This window comes from Lepidochelys kempii, chromosome 11, assembly GCF_965140285.1.
Source record: "Lepidochelys kempii isolate rLepKem1 chromosome 11, rLepKem1.hap1, whole genome shotgun sequence".
NCBI lineage: Eukaryota > Metazoa > Chordata > Testudines > Cheloniidae > Lepidochelys > Lepidochelys kempii.
This window is the reverse complement of record NC_136390.1, coordinates 5,436,030-5,457,221: the sequence shown is the minus strand read 5'-3', so window position 1 is coordinate 5,457,221 and position 21,192 is coordinate 5,436,030.

The following is a 21,192-nucleotide window of genomic DNA, read 5'->3' as shown; positions in this document are numbered from 1 at the left end:
AGCTCACTTCATCAGATGCATGCCGTGGAAACTGCAGCAGACTTTATATATACACAGAGAATATGAAAAAATACCTCCTCCCACCCCATTGTCCAGCTGGTAATAGCTTATCTAAAGTGATCATCAGGTGGGCCATTTCCAGCACAAATCCAGGTTTTCTCACCCTCCACCCCCCCACACAAATTCACTCTCCTGCTGGTGATAGCCCATCCAAAGTGACAACTCTTTACACAATGTGCATGATAATAAAGTTGGGCCATTTCCTGCACAAATCCAGGTTCTGTCACCCCCTCACCCCCCTCCCAAAAACCACACACTGGTTTTTGGGAGGGGGTGAGGGGGTGAGAGAACCTGGATTTGTGCAGGAAATGGCCCAACTTTATTATCATGCACATTGTGTAAAGAGTTGTCACTTTGGATGGGCTATCACCAGCAGGAGAGTGAATTTGTGTGGGGGGGTGGAGGGTGAGAAAACCTGGATTTGTGCTGGAAATGGCCCACCTGATGATCACTTTAGATAAGCTATTACCAGCTGGACAATGGGGTGGGAGGAGGTATTTTTTCATATTCTCTGTGTATATATAAAGTCTGCTGCAGTTTCCACGGCATGCATCTGATGAAGTGAGCTGTAGCTCACGAAAGCTCATGCTCAAATAAATTGGTTAGTCTCTAAGGTGCCACGAGTACTCCTTTTCTTTTTGCGAATACAGACTAACACGGCTGTTACTCTGAAAGGTAATCATCAAGTGATCCATCCCCTGTTGCTCATTCCCAGCTTCTGGCAAACAAAGTCTAGGGACACCATTCCTGCCCATCCTGGATAATAGCCATTAATGGACCTATCCAGGGTTCTTTTTTGAACCCTGTTATGGTCTTGGCCTTCACAACATCGTATGGCAAGGAGTTCCACAGGTTGACTATGCCATTGAGTGAAGAAATACTTTGTTTTATTTGTTTTAAACCTGCTGCCTATTAATTTCATTTGGTGACCCCTAGTTCTTATGTTATGAGAAGTAGTAAACAACATTCCTTATCTACTTTCTCTACACCAGTCATGATTTTATATAACTCAATCATATCTCTGCTTAGCCGCCTCTTTTCCAAGCTGAAAAGTCCCAGTCTTATTATTCTCTCCTCATACGGAAGCCGTTCCATACCCCTAATAATTTTTGTTGCCCTTTTCTGAACCTTTTCCAATTCCAATATATCTTTTTCGAGATGGGGCGACCACATCTGCACACAGTATTCAAGATGTGGCCATACCATGGATTTATAGAAAGGCAACATGATATTTTCTGTCCTAAAATTGACACAGGATGCTCCCTTCCCTAGCCTCATAGGTCTGCTGTCCCTCCATAGTATCTCTGTGTGGAGCTCTGCAAGTAAAGGATCACCCAGTGTGTATATTCCCATGGCATAGAGTATGCTACTCTAACAAGTGAAAGCTAATACTCAGGGAGTCAACAGTAACCTATTCTGATCTCTCCTTGAAGTAGGCTTCTTGTAAGCTCCAGATACAAGAGGGGCACATGCTGCCAACAGGCTTGCCACCAATAACCTGGAGCAGCAAGAGACACAAGGTCCTTTGCAATCCAGGTTACCAAGCCAGCTCTACTTACCACACTACTGGGTCCAAAAGCTTTGACTTTGCCTCATAAGGATTTGACCCACACTGTCTGCTCCATTCGTACTGCCACTAAACCTTCCCCCACAAGCTGCGGAGTCACCAGATTTTCCTCAGCAAAAATAGGAGTTTGGGGTACACATGGAAAGGAGGGCCAGGCCCCTACTCTGCATATGCTGTATCACAGAATCAATCCCATTTGAAAATGGCTAACGTATGAGTTTATTGTGCGCTCCTTGCATTGCCGCTGCAGAATTTGACCCACCCTAGACTTTCAGCTTTAGTATCACCTGCCAACTTTGCATGAGCCATGACTTGGAAAATAGAGTTGACAGTAATTAGGCTTCTATATGTAACATCCAAAAGACATATACTCCCTAATACCACATACGATATATGAGAGTAGCACCCAGAACATCTCATTAACTTCCCATTCACCCAAGTTCCATGTTATTCAGTAACAAGTAATTATTTAGATAAAGCACCCTCATTTAAGTTTCATTGACTGCTATGTCATCCTTTATGAAGCAACCAAACTTTTCCTCCCTGGGAGTCAGACATAATTTATTAGAAGAGCAATTTATCTTTTAATCTAAATTCTTTCCAGCTCTTCCTTAGTTCATTGCTCCTTTTATCATTTCTTCTCTGCACTCAAAACTGAAAATTCATAAAGCCCAGGAATTCTGTTTTAACTTGCATATTGCATTTCCCATTGACAAGCAGAGAGGATAAGATATTCTGCAAATTTCAAGTTTTGAATTTTGATGAGTCTTCAACATCCAACATGAGAAGGATCTTCCAAAGCATGATGCCCTTTGTTTTTTTTCTCCTTTTTCAGAAGAGCTTGATCATCACTACACAAGTTACAAAAATTGCTAAAATACAAGAAAAAGGAAAAATTATGATGCAGACATAAATAATTAGCAACAAATAGTCGGGAAGTTTTGTTCTCTCTTACGCTGGTGCAACCCCACTGACTTAAAGAGAAGAATTTGACTTGATAGGTCATGTCTTATAAACAAAAAGACCTCTCTGAGCCAAATTCCAACTTTCTCTATAGCTGTGTAGTCCCACTGAAGCCAATTGGATCACACACATGTAAAACTGAGCTCACATTGTGGCCCATCTATCTTCTTCTTCACCTTATCCCATCAATAATGACTTGACTGCTCTTGTCCTCCATCTCCAAGTGTTCTTGTCAAGTGCGTCTTCCAGGCTGATACTACCCTTCTTCATATCCTCTCTCAACGTCTCAAATCACCTTTTTCTCACTCTCCCTCATGGTCTTTTTCCCTTGACTGCTAGCTCTTGTACTCGCTGGCCAACACATCCCATGTCTCTTCATCTCACATGACCAAGCCACATCAGTTGATACTCCCTCTGGACTTTCTCCAATTTGTCCACATCTTTCCTGAAATGTGGCTCCTGAAAACTGGACATAATACTCCAGTTGAGGCCTAATCAGCATGGAGTAGAGGTTAGCAGAAGAATTACTTCTTGTGTCTTGCTTACAAGACTCCTGCTAATACATCCCAGAATGATATTTGATTTTTTGCAACAGTGTTACAAAGTTGACTCATATTTAGCTTGTGATCCACTATGACCCCCCAGATCCCTTTCTGCAGTACTCCTTCCTAGGCAGTCATTTTCCATTTTCTATGGATGCAACTGATTATTCTTCCCTAAGTGGAGTACTTTGAATTTGTCCTTATTGAATTCCATCCTATTTACTTCAGATCATTTCTCCAGTTTGTTCAGATCATTTTGAATTTTAATCCTATCCTCCAAAGTACTCGCAACCCCTCGCAGCTTGGTATTGTCTGCAAACTTTAGAAGTGTACTCTCTCTGCCATTATCTAAACCATTGATAAATATGTTGATCAAAACTGGACCCAGAACTGATCCCTGAGGGACCTCACTCAATATGCCCTTCCAGCTTGACTGTGAAACACTGATAACTACTCTCTAAGAACGGTTTTCCAACCTGTTTTGCACCCACCTTATAGTTGCTCCATCTAGGTTGTATTTCCCTAGTTTGTTTAGGAGAAGGTCATGCAAGACAGTATCAAAAGCCTTCCTAAAGTCAATCATGCACTGGGCTTGGTGTAAAACCTGGGATGGAATTTCTTGGGTAGTCTCTTTTCTTTGCTTGCCCCAGAGTCTTGGCCAAGAATCTCTCTGGGGTGTCCCCAGGAAATGACAGCAGCAGTTGCCTGCCTGAGAGCATTTTACTACATATGGGAAAGCTGGCTCTTCAGTAATTTGCTCTGCAAACTTGGTATATCCCACTAACCAAAAAAAAAAAAAAAAAGAAGAAGGGTGCCTCTGCCTACTCCCTTGACTTTCATGTCCTCTGAGCATTTACCCAGCCTCTGTTTACTTATAATGTACAGGACTAAATTCCACAGTGACTTACCATGGATCCCTCATTGACTTTATTGGCATTGCACATGGCATAATTGAGAACAGGATATAGACGCTACAATATGCAAAAGAATTGTTCACAAAAAAAATGTTAAAAAAACATTAAGGTTGCAAAGTCAAGCTCTCAAAAGTTAGGAAATGCCAGAATTAAGGATGCCTGTGCAACGTTAATCCTTAATTTGGCCTCCTTCTGAGTATGAAGAGACTTTATCCAGGCTCCTTAACCACCCAGTCCCAAGTATCCCTCTCTAAGTTTCTCATCCTAGTCTCCTGCCTTGAGTTCCTCATCCCAGCCCGCCCCACTAGGCTTTTTGTCCTAGCCTTATCCAGTCTCAGTCAACTCCACCTCAGGCTCCTTGTCCCACTCTCCTTGCTCAGCTAGTCCCAACCTGGGCTCCTCCTTCAGTCTCGGTCTTCCAACCCCCACACAGGCTCCCAGTCTGCCCGTCAGTTCCCAGTCTCAGTTTTCCACCCTATAGGTTTCTTGTCCCAATGACCCCCGCTCCCAGGTCCGGCTGTTGTCCCCTCCATATTCAAGTCAGGCAACTTCATTTTCCTCACAGCTTGGGCATCAGCACAAGGAGTTGAGACTCCAGGAAAGACAGTGTTCCTATTCTCAGTGACTGCCCGGAACCACACCCCTCTGCAGTAGATTGGAGGAGCAGCCGCAGGGAAAATCTTGCTCATCTCCTGCATCCCCAGGCCGGAGCATGCTGCTGTGCAGAAAGAATCTTCAGAGAGTTTACCTGCCAAATTCTAACAAGTCTCTAGTGAGCATATGCAAACTGGGATTTTTCAGAGGTTTTTAACTTGGCCAGAGTTGTGCAAGTTTTCACACCACCAGAAAAAGGCACGTTCCTGTCACAAGAGTAACCCCACCTGCCAAATTTCAAGTCCCCACTCCAAAACATGGAGGCGCTAGACCTGTTCAACACAACGGTTGCAAGAATTGTTTTTAAATGTAAGCAAAGCAATGTATGTTTTCCCTTATCTCATTCTTGGAAAAAGTTGAATCATTTTGCTGAAACTTTCTAAACAAAATAAAGGCTTTAGCGGACTCCAAGCATGGGAAATTTCAGTGCAAAAGTTTAAAGTTTGGCAAAATTATAAGCAACTGAAAACAGGGTTTTGTGTTACAATGGGAAATATCAGGCAACTTTACTTATAGGCAGCCCTGTGTGCCTCAGCTATAATGAAAGCAACACTAAGGGTTACCTCGCTTACACCACACAAAGTGTCAGCCTGCCATTTCCAGTATAGTTTTGTTCAGCCATTAGTTATAGACTCACCTCAGTAATGCCATCATTTGGGCAGTTTATTTCCTTCATTCACAGGTTAAGAGTCTTGATAGCTCTCTTTTATCTGGTAGACTCGTCCTGATCCCATTCACACCACTGTCGGTCAGAAGTTACAAGGGGGTAAGTAAGAACAGAATCAGGCCCAGACATTTTTACATGTATCAACATTTATATTGTTGACACCAAAAATTTAGAAGAATTCAAAAAAGAGAAGGGACATTTATATGGATAGCAAGCATATCCAGAGTAATAATAGTTAATGCTGTTTTTAAAGAGTTTTAGAAAGGATATCAAATGTCATCCTTTAGGCTTTAAACCAATCTCCAGATATTAAGGATTAGGATTAAACTATCAAGGAGGGTAAATTATCCCGCATCTGCCTCCTGACGGATGTCATGTACTTTCCTTTGAACCACATGGCACTGACAGCAGTTCGAGACAAGATATTGGACTGGATGGATCCTGGTTCTGATCCAATCTGGCAATTCCTAATTTCTGTATTCTCTTTCAGTTTTTTTTTTTCTGACTCAGTCCTGTCCTAATCTCCAGTTGCAACATTCACAACTGAAAATAAATGCAAAAAACTCTCAGATCTCCCACAAACACTGCGAGCTCCTGCTCGCGAGAGTAATATGCTCCTTTTTCATCTCTTTACATGTCTCACATAGAAAACTGGGGTGGGGGGGAGGAGGGAGATAATTTTCTCAGCTCGTCTCTAACGTACATGTACGGGGGAGAAGAAAGCTGTTGAGCAATCAGCAGCCATCAGAAAAAAATAAATGAGAAATCAGGGAGATGGGAACAGGGCACAAAGAGATGCGTGACAAAGAAAGGCCTGAGAAAGAGGCCACATGAACAAGAGTGAGAAGGGAACAAGGAAGGGAACAAGATCAGATGCCACACTCACACGTATTTCTCCTGCAATGACTGTGTAGCAGCCGAGTGACACTGGAGTTTCTTAAGGAAACCTCTACTTCTGATCCCCGGCGGTGAATAGGCAGGCTGCAGGAGCATCCCAGCCACACCCCCTCAAAACCCCAGAACCCCTATGGTCCTGGGCATGCTTGTTAGAGGAGGTGCAGAGGAAAGCCCTTTGCACTGGGGATATGAATCCCTAGGGGATCCATGTGGCTACTGTAGTTCCATTTTACCCAAGCATAGCAGCCATGAAATGGGCCTTGAGTGCCAACATATTGTTCCCAGACATATTGAAACCAGGCACGGCAAAGGTCCTTCATTACTGCAGCACCTAAATATCATGCCAGCAGGTGTTGTAGAAGTATGACAGATGGATGGACAGACCAGAGTGATGGGAGCATGCTAAATAGATAGACAGAACTTCAGTGGGAGCAATATTTACCCCCTATATAAAGCAGACTGGATCGTGCACCCCGTATGCACACTCTGTGCACCTGGCAATCCAGGTGTGTGCCAAAGCAGCTAGGAAGGGGCCTTCCTGTCGTTCTGAGACATATATGTCCCCAGTGGGCAGCTTATTTCCTTCATTCACAGGTTAAGAGTCTTGGCAGCCATTCTGAGATGGCTCCTATTGCCCATCTCAGCGGGCCCTCTCTGTAAATAAATGGAATCCTCGTGTTTCCATGGCTACCGGCCCCCATTGCCTCCACAAGCAGCAGCACCTGTTACCAAATTGAACACCAAATAATACAGAAGAAAGGAGAAACACAAGAGGCTCAGCTGAGTCCCTGTTCCTGGCTCATTTAAATGCTGAGACACTCCCCAAGAGGGAGAGGACTTTCAAGTTCAGAGGTTTCTAACTGAGCTAATAAAAGAAAACACGAAGACTTTGCAGCAGAGGGATGCGTGCAGGGCTTGTTGATATGAGATTCTGTCTGAGACAGCTAACGAAGTACCTGGAGGCTGCGTAGCAACTCCAATCAGATTTTAATTGCTTCACAAAGAATATCATGGATTCCACTCACAACCCAGTCGCCGCGACCAAAGCTTATTATGCAAATCGGCTCCCTTCAAGCTGGATCAGGTCTTTGTATAAGTCTCTAGCTGAGTCACTGGCTGTTAGAGCTAGTAAAGACTGAGCATTAGTGGGCTGAGGCTTCAAAGGCGAAGCAGACTGGAACTCACCTGGTGAAGTTAGCAGGTGAAATAGCTTGCAAGAATGACTGTACTTGGGAAAAACTTATTGCCTGGCTCCCTAAAGGAAGAACAGATTTAAAGCCAAGAAGCATATGTAAAGGCAGGGACATTATCACGTTGTTTAGGCCACACACATATAGCTGTGTTTAAATGTAGAGATGGATGAACAATTTTAGAACAAAACTTTTTTGATGAAAAATGCAGATTCAGGTCGACCGAAACATTTCGCAAAATTGTGGCAAATATGCCAAATTTTCAGCAAAAAACGCCCTCAGCCACCCCAAAAAATCTGTGGGGAAAATGAAATGTTTCACTTTGACATTTTCTAAATGAACCATTTTGATTTTTTTTAATTTGAAGCGAATTTTTGTTTTGAAACTTACCTATATTTCATTTTTAAGAATTGCAAAGGGTAGAAAAAGTCAAAACCAAAATGAAATGTTTCAGGTTGAATGGAATCTTTTGTTTGGCCAGAAACTATTTGTTTCCTACTTTTTGGTTCACTGAAGAACTAGGGAAAAATTGTTTCGGGTTGAATTGAAACACTTTCCCCCCTATTTTTATTGTTACCCAGCAAACCACAAAATAGTTATTCACACAACTCTATTTACATGTGCTGGTCAGAATGGTCAAGTAGAGAAAGATCTGTTCTACAGACTTTGAATTTGGATCTAGAGCTGAACATTGCCGAAGTTTGGGGGTGACAGGATCTGAACTTTGGGTTCAGTCCATTATCGATGTGGGAGCCAGTAGCAAAGTTTGGATCCAAATCCTGATCGGAATCCAGTTCTGAGTGGAACACAATTCCATTTCATGGCAACAGTTGAGATTTTGAAATTTGTTTTTAGTTCCGCATGCCCCATGCTACAAACATCAACTCTGGCCTTGGTGTACTCAGCTACAGAGTACTGTGCATCAGTATGGACAAGAACCTGCCATACCCAACTTGTGGATAGGCAGCTGCATCAGACCATGCAAATCATCACAGGAACATTAAGATCAATGCCGCTACCATGGCTTTCTGTATTAGCAAACATTGAACCTCCAGCTGTCCACCAAGATATAGTCACAACTTGATAACTTAAACATGCCAAAGACTACTTGGAACTTCCCATTCGGCAGGTTATGGACCACATTCCCCAACAACACCTGAAATCATGAAAACCACTATGGACCACATGCGCCCACCTCAAGTCTTTGGATCCAGCCAGGGAATGGCAAAGAGTCTGGACCTCACCCACCTTTCCAAACAACACATTATCACTGACCCAACAAGCCACCCTCACAGTTTCAACTTGCCAGGCAGACTTTGGACCACACTGAACCGCATCTGAACAAACCATGGAAGATGAGGCTACTTGATGCACAGGTGGAAAATCAAAGACTCTCCTAGTGGGACTGTGGTGAGAACATCCAAATCATCCATCATAATGCAGTGCCCTAAATATGGATTCAAAGATGAGATGGGTAATATTCACAATGTCATAGAGGAGGCCTTGACATGCTTTATGGACCTACAATGGCATCTATAGAATGTTGCTCTACAGATGCCATGTGAGAGAGACATTGGAAGGAAAACAAAATCCTTCAAACATTTTCACAAAACAGAATTGTGTCAAATTGTCCATTTTCAGATGGAAACCTGAGTTTAATCATTTGGGAAGGACTTTTTGTTGCAAGAGAAAGAGGGAATCTCAGACTGGTGAATAGGGTATTGGCCAGGGATGTGGAAGAGACAGCTTTAAGCAGCTGCTGGCTGATTCAGAGCAGTTTTTCATCCCAGATTACTCTGTAGTCTGGTCATTAAGGCAAAGCCATAGATTGTAGGAGCTCCTCCTCTGTCTGTTTCAAAGTGTGATAGTATCTCTTGCTTTGCAGGCCCAATATCTCACGTGTCCGCAGAATGTTTCAGCCTTGGTTGAATGAAAGTGTTCTGACCAGCTCTCTACCAATCAGGAAGAAATAGCAGCAAAGTTTGGATACAGATGATAATCAAAATCCAGTTCTGGTTTTGGTTCTGGCCTTTGTCTATTGAAAATTAACTTCAAGGTCTGTCTGCTCTTTTCTTTCTAGTGTGAACACCAATCAGTTTCACTCTTTTACTGTCCTTCTTGATTAATATGTGAATCAGCAGGTTAACTGGTGTTTTCTGTTTATAGTCTGGAAACCAGAACCAATGGCAAACAAAGTACATGGGTGTATAATGTTTAAATGAAAGTCATGCCTCAAATCTAGAGAGATGCTTAACTGTCCTATATGTAAAATACTATGTGTTGATTAAACATGCTCAGAAAAAATTTTCACAGAAGAGTTTGACTTTTTGTTGAACGTCCAACTGAAAATTTTAGCCAAAATCTGGGCGGGGAGGCAGGGGATTGGCTTTCAGGTTTTCAGTTTCAAAAAAACCCAAAATTTTCAAGGAAAAGTAAACACTCTCTGCAAAAAAAAATTCATTTAATTGAAAACCCATTGCATCAATAGAAAGAACTCCCATACATGGGGATGGATATTCATAGCTTTTACGGCCAGATGGTACCATTATGACTTCCTGCATAGCACCTGCCACAGTGTCTCACCCAATAATTTCTGCATCAAGCCCATAACTTCTTTTGAGCTACAGCAGATCTTTTAGAAAGACAGCCAGTCTTAAGTTAAAGACTTGAAGTGATGGAAAATCTACCTCAACCCTCGGTAAATTGTGCCAATAATTAATTAGCCTGATCTATAGTTATGGGTTACTTCAACCAGTTGCCCACCCCAAGGCAAGGGTTTCCACCTTCTTTAATCTGGGAGAGCTCGGCCCCCAAGATCAACTATAGTAGAAAGGTTATCAATAGCAGGGCAACCCCATAGTGTGCAATAGAGACTACACGGTGCTCTCTCTGTACTCATTACTTTTATTCACCAACAAACCAACAATTACACTCACTGCAGTCTGGTAAGGGACAGAGAAACCAACACAGAATGCATGCTCTTTGCATTACTCATACCAGGCCTTGCAGAACACCCTGAAGGGTTAGCTCTCATCCTCATCCTTGCCATCATCATCACCGCTAGTGGTCATCATTCTGGTGTCAACCCTGCCAGCCATACAGGCCAGGATACAGCTTTTACAATGTGTTATGCTGATGCCCACCAGGATTCGTACATATTGATGATGGCTTTAAGCCCTTTTCCTTATTTGAACTTCCACACCCCCACTACTTTTGCAGTGTCCTCTTTTTCATAGGCCAACTCGTTAATTCACTTTATACCCGTTAACATTTACGTCACCTTATCACCAAAGTAACAGGTGATTATCTTTAGAAAGTCTCTAACATTTCACCCTCGCTACCAACAATCATCTTGTGGTGTCTGCTGTTATTGTAGACATTATTATCCCAACTCAGCAGTTATTTTCGAAACAGCAGCACATCACAAACATAGACACAAGCTCAGCAAGTTTATTAGTAACTTACTTGTGCTCATTTATCTTTTTAATATAGCTAATTTATCCTAAATTCTAAAGCCTACTTTGGCTAAGCTAAATATTATACAGGCCTGAGGCCCCTAAGCCCCATGTTACAACATTAATTAATACTTATATTTCACCTCTATATTCTAAATATACCTGATACCTTTTATCCTAGGCTACATCTCACTGTTAAAAATGTGCACTTTATTCCTAGTCTGAATTTGTCTAGCTTCCGTTTCAAATCATTGGATCTTGTCTACTGTAATAAATCTCCTCCCCATGTAGATCATGGCTAGATCACCTCTTAGCAGTCTCTTGGATGGACTAAATAGATTGAACTTCTTTAGTCTCTTGGTATAATCCATGTTTTCCAGACCTTGGAATCATTTTTGTAGCTCTTTTCTGAAACCTTTCCAGTTCTTCACCATCCTTTTCGAAGTGTGGACACCACAACTGGAAAAACTATACAATAATGGTTTCAGTAACACTGTATACAGAGATAATCATAGAATCATAGGAATGTAGAGCTGGACGGAACCTTGAGGTCATCTGGTCCAGCCCCCTGCACGGAGGCAGGACCAACTATACCTAGACCATCCCTGACAGCTGTGTGCCGAACTTGTCACCTTCAATGACGGGGATTCCACAACCTCCCTTAACCTCCAGTGCTTAACTACCCTCATAGTTACCACGTTTTTCTTAATATCTAACCTAAATCTTCCTTGCGGCAGATTACGCCCATTACTTCTTGTCCTGCCTTCAGTGGACATGGAGAACAATTGATCACCGTTCTCTTTATAACAGCCCTTTGCATATTTTTTATCAGATCCCCTTGCAGTCTTCTTTTCTCAAGACTAAACATGCCCAGTTTTTCTAACCTTTCCTCAAAGGTCAGGTTTTCTAAACCTTTTTTCATTTTTGTTGTTCTCCCCTAGACTTGCTCCAACTTATCCACACTTATCCTGTGTGACACCCAGAATTGGACACAGGACTGCTGAAACCTCACCAGTTCTAAGCAGAGTGAGATAATTATCTCCTGTGGTTTTGCATATGACACTCCTGTTAATACTCCGCATAATATTAGCTTTTTGCAACTGCATCACATTGTTGACTCATATTCAATTTGTGATCCACTCTAACCCCCAGGTCCTTTTCAGCAGTACTCCGTCGAGTCGGTTGTTCCCCACGTTGTAGCTATGCATTTGATTTTTCCTTCCTAAGTGCAGTACCGCTTCCCTAAACTGTTTGATATTCCAAAATTTGTGCCTCCAAGGATCTTGTCTACACTCTTAGCTACAACATCACACTGGAGGCTCATTTTCCATTGGTTATACGCTATGACCTCTGAATCCTTTTCATTGTCACTGCATTCCTGGATAAAGTCCCACTTCTTGTTAATTGTCCATTGGTGGCTCCTAGTGCTAGGAAAAGAAAAAATGCTATGAAATGCTCATGACAGGAGAGAGCGGGCAGAGAAGGGCAAAGGAGTAGGTGGAGACATGACTACTCCTCCTATGCACCAGATGGTCTGTTCAAGAGGAAGGATGCTGTGATGCATAAGGGAATGTTGCAAATTACTCCTCCACCCTGCCTGGCTCAAGACGGGACCCCTGGAAGGCACAATGCCACGCAGAGCTTCTCCTGGAATAGTGTAGCTAGGCCCCATCCTTGAAGGCACAATCTAGCCTAAGGCAATTATGCTGCTTTCACAGCTCTGTTTCAGTGCACTTCAAAGAGTGCAAAGCAATGCTTTTATTAACCTGATTTATTAAATCTTAGCATTCCTGTTGTGGTAAAATGCAGTATCTCACATTAGATTTAATGAAACTGACTGTACAGCATTAAAGTATCCCATTGCTATTAAAGGACCATTTATTGCGCTCTAATAAGAGACAAATCAGCCTTCCATTTCAGAGCCTCAAAAATAACACAAGCCATAAAAGTTTGATCATATATATTATGATACTGTAACTTACACTGTACTGACACCAAATGCTTAGGCATTTTCAGTTTAACAATATTGTCTGTAGTTATCATTAGGGGAAATGTTTATTATTATTCTAATTGCAAGTGGAAAGTTACAATTCCTCTTCATTTAAAAGCAAATTACACTATTCAGAGACTTAACGTGCAAGCATAACTCTCATTGTTTTTGTTTTGTTTGTTTCAATGCTTGTGTTATTTTCAGTGAACCCTTTCACTACACTGATATAATTTAGTACTGGAGGCTGTCTATAGAAGGCAATATGGTATCTGTAAATATTACGTTTAGTGAAAGATTTTCTTTAAGGGGGAGCAGTAATGGGTGTTATAGACCATATTCTGAAATTCTAGCATCAAACTTCTGTCCAAAAGAGGCAGAAGTCAGGAAAAATAATACTCTAATGAAGTCCCAAAATATCCGCCCCCAGCCCCAGAAGAGTTAGATGTTTCTGAGAAAATGAGCAGCAGTGAGATATTTTACAGTGTTTACATTTAGATTATTGTCCACTTTTTTCACTTGCAGTTCTTTGTTTCGTTCGTTTTTCCTTTTGCTACTCTGCAACTTTTCAAATCTTCTTCCAACTTGGCAGAATTACAGAGTTTCTTCCTTCCCTCCCCCTTTTGCTGCTCTAACTTTTGAAAAAAGAAAAATGAGGAAAACAACCCCAGAATCAGAGAATCAGAGAATATCAGGGTTGCAAGGGACCTCAGGAAGCCATCTAGTCCAACCCCCTGCTCAAAGCAGGACCAATCCCCAACTAAATCATCCCAGCCAGGGCTTTGTCAAGCCTGACCTTAAAAACCTCTAAGGAAGGAGATTCCACCACCTCCCTAGGTAACCCATTCCAGTGCTAAACCCATTCCAGTGCCTTTACTTTTGATTGGGGTTCTCTATGCCACCATCATAGAAATCTTTTGTTCTACTTCATTCAGCGGCAAAAAAAAGAATGAAGGAGGAAAAGCGGCAGGAGGCAAATAACAAATATAAAGTTTTTTGTTTCAGAAAAAGATCTTTATTCATCAGGAAAAAAGTCTGGAATGAAACATTTCAAAGCACTCTCGTGATTATCCCTATTTTGCAGCTGGGAAACTGAGGCAGGAAGTAATTAAGTTGTTCTCATGGCGCTCCGTAGAGCCTGTGGTAGCACGGAGGTCAAATTCAGCTCCTCTGAACCTCTCTGGTGCTTGTAACTCCTTCTTTTTTTGGCCTGGTTTGGCTGAAAATAGATGTTTCAAAGCACTTTGTAGAATATTGTTCTGAATCTTGACCTGATAGGGTACGTTTGCCCTAGATGGCTGTGTAAACAGCCTGCACGGGCAGCTACCCAGTCCTTGGGGATGTGCAAAGAGGAGAGGAGACAGCTCCACATTGTTCAGAGCTGCTCCGTGTGGCCAAGTTAATTAGGAGTGGGTTTCCTAAAGGCGGGAGGGGGGTAATTGACCTGCTTGGGGGAGGAAGATTGCTCAGAAGTAGGGAGAGTCTCTCCTACTCTCAGTTGGCTTTGTGCAGTCTAACCCATCACTCTCCTTGGCTGAGTATCAAGCACCCCCCCCCCGCCCCCATCTCCCCCACACCCCATGCTCTCCGGTAAGGCATTGTGTATGCTGTAGATTCACTCCCCATAGCCCAGTCTCCCGGTGTGCAGCTGGAATCCAGGGGAGTTTAGCCTGGGTAAAGAATACCTAGGCCCAGAGTTCTGATGACCGCTTTCATGTCTCATGACAGTCAGTTCATATGTTTGCCATTGTCTATAAAGAGATTCAAATGAAAAGCGGGCCCGAGGCATCTCCGCCCAATTTAATCTGCTCCATGCTTCCATCATGGCAAAACAGTATCACCTCGCTTCTGTTTTGTAATCACTGCATTTTTCCCCCTTGGCGAAAGTTCAAGGTTGATTTATTATAGATCATTTGAACCTGACTATAAGGAAGGTTAAACTAGTGTGGGTTATGATTCACCGGTGAGCTTATTTTCCTCTCCTAAGAATTGATTTAACTATAAAAGCAAAGGATGAGACAGCTAGTGAACCCGTTAAATCATTTAAAAGTCTTGGACTGATGCTTTGTTCCGTCAGCTGGCATCAGCATTGAGATTAAGCCTGCAATGAGAAAGCAGGGACTCTTTATTTAAAAAAAAAGATCGTGAGATGCTATTTACATTTTAGAGAAAGATTAAAGACGGCTGTTCAATTTATTGTGCCTGCCCTTCACTGAAGAGCTGTGCACGGGGAAGATTGGACTGGATGGCTTCTGTAACAGACCCCCTTAGATTGGTATCATGAAACAAATTCAGAACGCATGGTAATATATGTAAAGCTCAGTAGGAAAGAGAGCAAATTGCTATAGTGTTTATGCAGTGAAGCTTAGCCACATCACCTTTGATGCTCTGCCGTGCCTGGCTCACTCTACTCTACTTCCTTACAAGGCGTCTCACTCATCTGAGCTCTACATTTAACTCTATTCCCCCATCACCCGCTGCCATTTCACTGCTCACTACTGTAACTTATTTCCATCAGAGATTCAGAGCCATAAAAACTGAGTTCCTAGAAAAGTTCATGCCTGTTTTAGAAATACCAACAGATGGACACTGTAGGTATAATAGTAAGATAGCTAGTGACGAGCTGTGGTTTGTGCTGAGCACTCTTTGTTTGTTGTTACCTCATCCTCCCAACTTACCCCGACCTCGTTGGTCTGCGTTGTCTCCCTGCCTTATCTTGTTTTTTTCTGTAGACTGTATGCTGTCTGGGGCAGGGACTGGCTTCTTTGTTATATGCCTGTAGAGCATCTGACACAACAGGGCCATTATGTTTGATTGGGGTCCTCTATGCTACCATCATAGAATTAACAAGATACTATAGATAGATAGATAGATAGATAGATAGATAGATAGATAGATAGATAGATAGATAGATAGATAGATAGATAGATAGATAGAAATTAGGGTGACCAGATGTCCCGATTTTATAGGGACAGTGCCGATTTTTGGGTCTTTTTCTTATATAGGCTCCTATTACCCCCATCCTGATTTTTCACTCTTGCTGTCCGGTCACCCTAACACAAATAAAGCTGCAGAAGAACCTCAAAGATATGAACACCAGAGTTATAGACTGACCAGTCAATCAGACACCGTGTGAAACCAGAAGCAACCAATCAGGCAGCAGCCAACACCCCCCTCCCCCAGAAAGGAAGGACTGTACTGTACTCTGCCTGTATTGCATCTTGAAGGGAGGTACATCTGGGCAGCCTGTCCCCACTCCCATACTCAGGGCAACCCCTTAGGAGGTGAAGCTGCTGGGGCTGCCGGCCCAATGCAGCTGGAGTCGGCAGGGCAGAAGCAGCACTGGGGGGCGCTGTTTTCTCTCTCACACACACACACACACACATACACGCCGTGATGGGGACAAGTTTGCAAACAAAGTCGGACCCAGGGAAAGAAGCTGCCTGTAAGGAAGCTGCCTGCCCTGAGGAGGCAGTTCAGATGCTGCTGGAACCTGGCCTGGAGTGTCAGCTGCTGGATTTGGAGCCCGAACTTCGTTATGAACATTTCAGAGTTACGGACACAACCTCCATTCCCAAGGTGTCTGAAACTCTGAGGTTCTACTGTAGTATCAAATTTTTCTCTGGTACTTTTTGCTGTGTCCCTTATTTGGGACTTATGTCATATATTTGAGTCTTCACCAGCTCTGGGTCCAAATCAGGACTGGCCGAAAAACAAGGATTTTGCAAAACATTTTGACATTGCAAAATGTATTTTCTTTCTGCATTGGAACAAAAACGAGATCTTTTGAAATTTTGCATGGAAAAATGAGAGCAAAAGAGAGAGAAAGACACCTCTACCCCATCTAGTGGATACAGATGTGAGAGATACAGGTTCAAGTCCCAGCTCTGTCTGAGTTGTAGATCCATAAAACTGGTCTATACGGTCAGTCTCAATTGGGGCTGTTCCCTTTGTATAAATAATTAAATATTCATTGGAGCCAAGAAAGAGAAGTCCCTGCACTCAATCAGGCAGAGTTGAATCACACTTGAACCTGGCTCTCCTAAAGGCCAAGGAAATACCCTTACCACTCAGCTGTTGGCTCATCTGGGATGGGTGGCTCTCTTGTTTTGACCAGAAACCCTATCCTGGATGTGAGACACCTTTCCAGTGAAACATGCTTCCCTGGCTCAAATCTGGCCCATGTCTTCAACCGTAACTAGTGATTTGGGGGGGGGCAACTTGAGACACCTTAAAGGGGCTTGATTTTTCAGTGGGCAGATGCTCAGCACTTTCTAAAAAAATCATGCCCCTTTTAAAATTGGCCACCTCAACAATTGAGGCATCTAGTCACTTCTGACAATTTCAACCACCTCTCCTTAATGATAATCCCTTATTTCCACCGGGGGTGAGGAGGAGGACCAAAAGGCATTGAGGGGAGAGACAAGTAGCATGTAGCATAGGCAATGGGGTTTAATAAAGCCTTGACACAATGGAGTGAACTCATGTATTAATCCAAAAATGGCTGCCCTGATTGTCTGGGGGGAGACACCTGTAGCCAATTGTTTATGAATTCTGTTGTACTTCCCAGAACTGATATTCTATTGTTGCGATGAGACGACAGAAACATCGTCCTTTGTCGGATTCCAAGTAACTGCATCCACTTCTCATAAAACATGTAATTAACTGTAGGGGGACACTTTTTCATTAAATCCGGCTGAAATTAATCAAACGCTGGCATTGTGGCATGTGGTATGTTCTGCTGTCTCCGCCTTGGCCTGCCACAGAGTGCAGCTCCACCAGTTATTTGAATACATTCCTCCATGGGCTGTTAAATGACTGACTGACAAGATGGCTCAGCAGAACTGATTAAATATAAAAGTCAACACAGAGTGACACGGGAAAAGCCCAGGTATTTATAATTTGCTGATGTATTTGATGTTTCCCATTGGACGCACTTTTAGAGAAGGATCATGAGCCAAAGATGTGGGCAGAAAGCTTTTCCACCATCTCAAAAGATGTATTCAGAAAAGTTTCAGTGAAATAACACACCGGAGTCAGGCATTGAGCGAAGGGAAGCATGCAGGACTAAGCTCTCACTCGTTTACAAATGTGTGAGAGATGTGGCACCATCGTTAGGGGTTTCCATGAACAAACCAGCCACCTGAGTGATGGTTCTTAATGAGGTATTGTACCATTATAGCGAGTTACTCTGAGATGGTCTAACTGGATTTTACAACATTCTAGTGTTAACCCAGGTGTGCAAAATCAGGGAAGGCCAGAGGCCTGAAATTCTAGGGAAATTAGAGAAAAAGAGAAACTTTTTTAGCAATATAGATTGCACGTAATTATCATGCCATGTAGATGTGAAAGCAATAATATGTTTTTTGTCTTAAGCCCTAGCACTGGAAGTTGAAATTTTGGAGAGCAGATAGTCAGACCCTGATCACCTTCCAAAAGCATTCACATCTGCATGTTAATAAATATGTTCCCAACCCTTGTGTGGTGGTAAAATATTTCAATCTATCTATGTATGTACCTAATTTCCCATCAACATAGTTTCTAACCACCCAGTGCAGTTGAATGTAAATGTTAGGCTTTTGTGGGCAACCAGGTGTTTTCAGTATTATGTTGGGCATGAAAATCTAATTCCCCCAAAACTTCCATTCAGTGGGAATGAAGGATGGTGGACAAGAGAGAGATGATGATAGACAACCTGGTCAAGAACTTATTGGAGGCTGAGCTACACCCTGGGGTGCCCTCCTGATCTGAACCAGGAGAAGCGGCTCTGTTGGACCCACAGAAGAAGGGAGAAACCAGAAGGTTGGAAAGGCTGTTCCGTGGGCTGGGGTAGCCTTTCACTTTAGGGCATTACCCCTTCTGGAGCAATGGCCCCCTAAGGTGCAGCCAGTCTGGGACTGAAAGGGTCTGTGAGAGAAAGGGGCTGAAAGGAGCTGCAGAAGCTGCTTCCCGATGGAAAATCAATGTTGACTAATTGGGGAATAGTACAACCTAGGGGCAGTGGAATGTGTCTACGCCATAGCCTGCTCCTTCTGGACATCAACGTTTCTCAGGGAGCTCGGTGCTCTTGTTGTCCCCGTGATAGTCAGTGGGGTAGAGGTCCAGGGTCTGGTTGACTCTGGCCAGACCTTTGTACACATGCAGCTATTGGGCCATAACTTCCTAAGGACTGGGGGGAATGTTGCTTGTAGGAGTGTATCCATGGGGAGTTCCTTCCCTACCCCACAGGCTGTGGAGCTGGTGGTGGCTATGGCAAAAGAATTGTTACACCCAGTGGTTCTGGATCAGGATTGGGGCCCCATAACTGGGCTGCTGCAAGAGGCCAACCAATCGCACCCCGATCCTAGCCCACAGGTGGGGGTCAGTATACTGCTTGTGAAGGTCTTCCCCTTTCCTGACCTTCAGAAAACACAGAAGGAGCATTGCCTTGTCTGGAAGTGACCCCTGCTGCCATTTAAGGGCATAAGAATATGGGCCTTTAAATCCACTGCCACCCAATGTGGCATGGACCATCCGCTGATACCCCATGGGGGTTAGACTCCCAGACGCCACCTGAAGCCCCATAGACACTGAGCCAGAACCGGTGAAATGAGCACAGAAGGGCACCCCTGCAAGGTCCACACAAGGGTGGCTACCTCTAACAATCCCATCGGTGGATGGTCAGTTTCTCACCAGCTCCATGACTTTGTGCAAGATCAGTAAATGATGGGAGTGTTTAGCTAGCTGTATGAGTGTCTAACCAGGGCCAATGGGTCGCTGGTGGATGTGATACGGGATGCACAATACCCTCGCTTTGAACTTGATGGAGGTGTCCTGATCCGGGTGGTAAAAGAGCCCCAAACGGGAATACACCAGTCACAGCTACTGGTCCACAGGTCCCTTAGGCACAAAGTCCTCAAACTGGCCCATGAAATACCATGCTCTCGCCAGTTAGGGATAGAAAAAAGAAAACAGGAATGGAAATTGGTTCATTTTTTCTGCCCAGGGATATATCAAGAGGTCAAGGATTATTACAGCTCTTGTCCCAAGTGCTAGTTGGTGAGTCCCAAACCTACCCAAAGGGCTCCCCTGGTTCCTCCCCCTTGGTAGACACCCCATTTGAATGCATTGGGGTAGATTTAGTTGGGTCTCTTGAACCAATGGTCAGGGCATTGGTCAGGGCTAACCGATCAGGGCATCATCTTCAAGTCAAGGTTACTACACAAAGTTTGCTCCCTACTTTACACAAAGTCCATAAGAACCTCAGTCTGCCTCTCCCAAACGGACAGGTTAGTGGAGCATTGGAACCAGACCCTAAAGGGAAGGCCATGCAATGTCATCACAGCCGGATCCTGCAGCTGGAACAAACTGCTGCCATATCTGCTGTTTGATATCAGGGAGATGCCCCAGTCTTCCATGGGGTTCTCTCCTTTTGAGTTGTTGTAGGGAAGGCAGCCCCATGAAATTCTGGACTTCATGCAAGAAGTTTGGCAGGAGCCAGGTTGAGACCGTTGTGCAGTATGTCCTAAACTTGTGGGAGCAGCTGGACTTGATCAGGGCCTTGGCCAGGCAGAACTTACAGACACAACCCACCCCCCGCCCCAGTTCTCTTCCCTTGTGCTAAGCATTCCCTTCATTCCCTCAGTCTGATGTGCATGCAAGAGTGGTAGGGCTGAGTCGGCGGTGTCTGGGAAGCCTATGGGAATGGGATGAGAGCTAATTAACTGGCTCCACTTAATTACAAGGCTTGATGCTGTTTCCTGTTACTGGGTAGTGCCTGCAAAGGGGGGTAACACAGGTCAAAGGTGAGTTTTCCAGCCTGAAAGCAGAGCCCTGGCATGGCACATTCTGGGAGAGCCAAGAAGGTGGTCTTACTGACTGTATGACAATACACATATCCTCATTCAAAGCACTTGGGGAATTGGACGGCTCAGGGGACTGAGAATGGCTTTTCAGCTGCAGCTTGTTGGCTTGGAACTCAACCCAGGTCAGTCATGAGATTACCATCTCATAGCTTCTTGCATTGCAGCCCATAGCACAGAAGGCACAAATACGGTAAATTATCTGCAGAATTTCTCTTCTCCCTTGAATAAATTACTTCTAAGACACCAATGATACAATGGAATGAACAAAAGATTCCCCATTTTGGCCCTTTGAGGACTGAGTAATAACTTATGTGCTTCCTGGCACTGCAATACATTAGCAATATTTATAGAACCATGCATTAAAGCAGCTGTGAATTTGTTCCCTATTTGGTCATAAATAAAAACTCTGAGTTCAAATTTCTAGTTGCCTTTAAAACTGTCTATTCTCCTTC